The sequence below is a fragment of the Schistocerca cancellata genome, unplaced genomic scaffold, assembly GCF_023864275.1.
Source record: "Schistocerca cancellata isolate TAMUIC-IGC-003103 unplaced genomic scaffold, iqSchCanc2.1 HiC_scaffold_504, whole genome shotgun sequence".
Taxonomy (NCBI): Eukaryota; Metazoa; Arthropoda; class Insecta; order Orthoptera; family Acrididae; genus Schistocerca; species Schistocerca cancellata.
The window spans coordinates 30,001-35,000 of NW_026046518.1; the positions used below are offsets into that span (position 1 = coordinate 30,001).

Genomic DNA, 5,000 nt, shown 5'->3' on the forward strand with positions numbered 1-5,000 from the left:
ACAATCACTCCACCCGCACCCGCACGTGCCCCACCCCAACCGCCCAAATCGCAACCCAAGCGGATGAACGGCGGACTCTTCCCGCACTCGTACGTTGCAATCCACCCCTATATCTTGCGTTTCATGACGAGTTATATCCAATATGCCAAATTCCCGCTGTCCCTATACATGCTGTAAGTCTGTGCACACAATATGAACCACACCTCAGCGAGACACTCCATCACACATTACTCTCTGCCTGTAACAGACACAGATACGATATGTAAGCACCAGCATGGACCAACGTCCGGTGCATCCTCTCCGCCACAGTACACCATCCACACTATGATAACCACACCAGGGGGTCCAATTATACAAATAGAATATCCCACCCGTCCAACATCCACAATTGCTCAGATAAGCCACCAACACCCACACATGTCCTACACAGGGGTGCACCCAACACCACCACACTGCCTCCTGTTACGGCACAGAAACAATGGCAGGAATGAATCACACAGGTCTGCCACTCCCTTGCCGCAACCACAGACGCGGCGCGCCTCCAGTCACGAGCGAAAAGCGCATCCTGACGAGACAGAACTGCTGTGACATACTGACGCTGCCTCAGACATTCACTTACAATGATCACTACCAACGAACCTGCCCCCCCCCCCCCCCAAACACACTATCTCTTACCATGTTGTGTACTGTAATCCAACCCATTTTGCACCTTAACCTAACCAAATTTGTAACGCAATTTGTACCGCAATGTAACGCAATTTGTACCGCAATGTAACGCAATTTGTACCGCAATGTAACGCAATTTGTAACGCAATTTGTGTCTTAACCTAACCCACGTTGTGCCTTAACCTAACCCACGTTGTGCCTTAACCTAACCCACGTTGTGCCTTAACCTAACACACGTTGTGCCTTAACGTAACCCACGTTGTGCCTTAACGTAACCCACGTTGTGCCTTAACGTAACCCACGTTGTGCCTTAACGTAACCCACGTTGTGCCTTAACGTAACCCACGTTGTGCCTTAACGTAACCCACGTTGTGCCTTAACGTAACCCACGTTGTGCCTTAACGTAACCCACGTTGTGCCTTAACCTAACCCACGTTGTGCCTTAACCTAACCCACGTTGTGCCTTAACCTAACACACGTTGTGCCTTAACGTAACCCACGTTGTGCCTTAACGTAACCCACGTTGTGCCTTAACGTAACCCACGTTGTGCCTTAACGTAACCCACGTTGTGCCTTAACGTAACCCACGTTGTGCCTTAACGTAACCCACGTTGTGCCTTAACGTAACCCACGTTGTGCCTTAACCTAACCCACGTTGTGCCTTAACCTAACCAACCCACGTTGTGCCTTAACCTAACCCACGTTGTGCCCTTAACCTAACCCACGTTGTGCCTTAACGTAACCCACGTTGTGCCTTAACGTAACCCACGTTGTGCCTTAACGTAACCCACGTTGTGCCTTAACGTAACCCACGTTGTGCCTTAACGTAACCCCACGTTGTGCCTTAACGTAACCCACGTTGTGCCTTAACGTAACCCACGTTGTGCCTTAACGTAACCCACGTTGTGCCTTAACCTAACCCACGTTGTGCCTTAACCTAACCCACGTTGTGCCTTAACCTAACCCACGTTGTGCCTTAACCTAACCCACGTTGTGCCTTAACCTAACCCACGTTGTGCCTTAACCTAACCCACATTGTGCCTTAACCTAACCCACGTTGTGCCTTAACCTAACCCACGTTGTGCCTTAACCTAACCCACGTTGTGCTTAACCTAACCCACGCTTGTGCTTAAACCTAACCCACGTTGTGCCTTAACCTAACCCACGTTGTGCCTTAACCTAACCCACGTTGTGCCTTAACCTAACCCACGTTGTGCCTTAACCTGCTCTGTAATTGGCATATGACACGTTACATTAATCTAGTTGTTGTCTAACCACAACCCTCTGAATATAGTTCGCTACTCGCACCGCCCACCCTCTTGTGTGTCGTTTCATGTTGAACACTTCGCAAGTGTTGCTTACTTTTTACATGCTCCCGCTGTACACTGTAATGTGGACAACTGCAGGATGTACATCGCCCCCCCCCCTCCACCCTGCCCTTCGCACGCTGGTCGTTCAGGTGCTTGCGTGTTCAATGCCCTTCGCAGCTGTTCACTGGCATTCGCATGTCGAAGCGCTCAGTCTACGTCGTGGTACGGCCTGTGTCCACTGTCCGCTGATATCGTAAGCTTAATCCTCACATTGTACTGCACATAGGTCCGTATGTACTGAATGATACGCTGTGGCACATGTGTGACCGTACGACTGCGCCCAACAACAGCGAACCATACGGTCCAAATGTTGTGCACTCAGCCACGTGCCGTCTCCCCATAACAGCTACATTGCAGTGTGGTAGCCCATAGAGACGTGTGGGGAGTAACGGACGCCCTGGATGGCGATCAGCATGAGCGTCTGTTGATGTAGTGGCGCGTGTATTCAAACGTAGTCGTCTCTTCTCACACAGTGTGATAGCATGGTGCACCGCGTTCCACATCTGCGACATGGTACAGATGCTGGTTGACAGTCGGTCTCGTAATGGACATCGCATACGTAGGGGGGCCACCTCCCACGTGTTCTCTAGTCGTGCACATTTTGTTGCGTGTATGTGGGCAGACGTAGTGTGTCGTGACACCTAACAGACAGGTATGCAATAATCGTTGCATTTGCAAACTGGGATGGACGTCTACGTTTGCTGGTGACGTGACGCAACGCAAATGAACAACCTGGTAAACCCATTGTGGTGCGGTTGTTGTTGCTGGAGGTAAATCAGTAAGGGCAAATCTGTGTGTGAAGCCGATACGCGGCGGTGGCTGGGTGGGACCGTCCCCGGCCGGTGAGGGGGGGCCGCCCGGCGTGCTGGCCGCGCGGTGCGTGGGCGCACGCGCTACAGCCGGCTGGTGGGGCGCCCAGTGGCAGGCGCGCCGGCCGACGGACGCGGCAGGCGGCGCAGCTGCGCCGGGGCACCCTGCGCGCGGGCGCCGGGCGGCCAAAGTGGGTCCTCGCGGGCCCGGTGCGAAGCGCGGTGGACATCTGCGTGTGCTGGTCCGACTGAGGACTGTGTGCGTTGAGGATGCGCCGCCGCCCGGCACTCGGCGCCGCGACGCCGTCTGCTGCTCGGTCGCCCCAGCGGTTCTCGCTGGTAGGTTTGTATCGCAGTTGTGCAGACGTGTTGGCACGTGCGCTGTGCTGGGAGAGTTCGCTTCGGCACCCACGTGGGGCCTTTGCCCTTCTGTGGCGCTGGCGTTGGAGCTGCCGGTCACCGTAGGTGGCGCGTGTTGTCTCCCGCCGGCAATGCCACGACAGCACGCTCCCGGGCCTCTGTCGGCAGCGGCAAGCTCAGTTGGGAGCACGGGTGGTCGCACCTAAAGCGTCTACTCGCCTAACTCCGGGCGATTGCGCCTCTCTCGAACCCGACCAAGTACTTAGGACGGCGCTGCGCGCCGCCGGGACCTGAGAGGGTTTCGAGGTGTATTGTGCAGGGGAGCTCAGCCTCCTCCTGTTTGCAGAATAATTGAGCGGACGCTTGCGTGTTCGCGCGGGCCCCTGGGACACACTCCCGGGCGGCCGGCTGCTCAGCTCTAGTTGACGCAGCTCCCTGGTTGATCCTGCCAGTAGTCATATGCTTGTCTCAAAGATTAAGCCATGCATGTCTCAGTACAAGCCGCATTAAGGTGAAACCGCGAATGGCTCATTAAATCAGTTATGGTTCCTTAGATCGTACCCACGTTACTTGGATAACTGTGGTAATTCTAGAGCTAATACATGCAAACAGAGTCCCGACCAGAGATGGAAGGGACGCTTTTATTAGATCAAAACCAATCGGTCGGCTCGTCCGGTCCGTTTGCCTTGGTGACTCTGAATAACTTTGGGCTGATCGCACGGTCCTCGTACCGGCGACGCATCTTTCAAATGTCTGCCTTATCAACTGTCGATGGTAGGTTCTGCGCCTACCATGGTTGTAACGGGTAACGGGGAATCAGGGTTCGATTCCGGAGAGGGAGCCTGAGAAACGGCTACCACATCCAAGGAAGGCAGCAGGCGCGCAAATTACCCACTCCCGGCACGGGGAGGTAGTGACGAAAAATAACGATACGGGACTCATCCGAGGCCCCGTAATCGGAATGAGTACACTTTAAATCCTTTAACGAGTATCTATTGGAGGGCAAGTCTGGTGCCAGCAGCCGCGGTAATTCCAGCTCCAATAGCGTATATTAAAGTTGTTGCGGTTAAAAAGCTCGTAGTTGGATTTGTGTCCCACGCTGTTGGTTCACCGCCCGTCGGTGTTTAACTGGCATGTATCGTGGGACGTCCTGCCGGTGGGGCGAGCCGAAGGCGTGCGACCGCCTCGTGCGTGTTCGTGCGTCCCGAGGCGGACCCCGTTGAAATCCTACCAAGGTGCTCTTTATTGAGTGTCTGGGTGGGCCGGCACGTTTACTTTGAACAAATTAGAGTGCTTAAAGCAGGCAAGCCCGCCTGAATACTGTGTGCATGGAATAATGGAATAGGACCTCGGTTCTATTTTGTTGGTTTTCGGAACCCGAGGTAATGATTAATAGGGACAGGCGGGGGCATTCGTATTGCGACGTTAGAGGTGAAATTCTTGGATCGTCGCAAGACGAACAGAAGCGAAAGCATTTGCCAAGTATGTTTTCATTAATCAAGAACGAAAGTTAGAGGTTCGAAGGCGATCAGATACCGCCCTAGTTCTAACCATAAACGATGCCAGCCAGCGATCCGCCGCAGTTCCTCCGATGACTCGGCGGGCAGCCTCCGGGAAACCAAAGCTTTTGGGTTCCGGGGGAAGTATGGTTGCAAAGCTGAAACTTAAAGGAATTGACGGAAGGGCACCACCAGGAGTGGAGCCTGCGGCTTAATTTGACTCAACACGGGAAACCTCACCAGGCCCGGACACCGGAAGGATTGACAGATTGATAGCTCTTTCTTGATTCGGTGGG

At 53.9% G+C, this 5,000-nt stretch overlaps 1 non-coding gene across 1 annotated transcript in view; it reads left to right on the forward strand.

Annotated features, from left to right (window-relative positions):
* The first annotated feature begins 3,637 nt into the window (after positions 1-3,637).
* The window catches only part of LOC126128009 (small subunit ribosomal RNA), a 1,909-nt gene continuing 546 nt past the window's right edge, over positions 3,638-5,000 (forward strand). Inside the window, exon 1 of the ribosomal RNA XR_007527048.1 lies at positions 3,638-5,000. This exon is cut by the window's right edge and continues 546 nt beyond it. This is a non-coding gene — a ribosomal RNA (small subunit ribosomal RNA).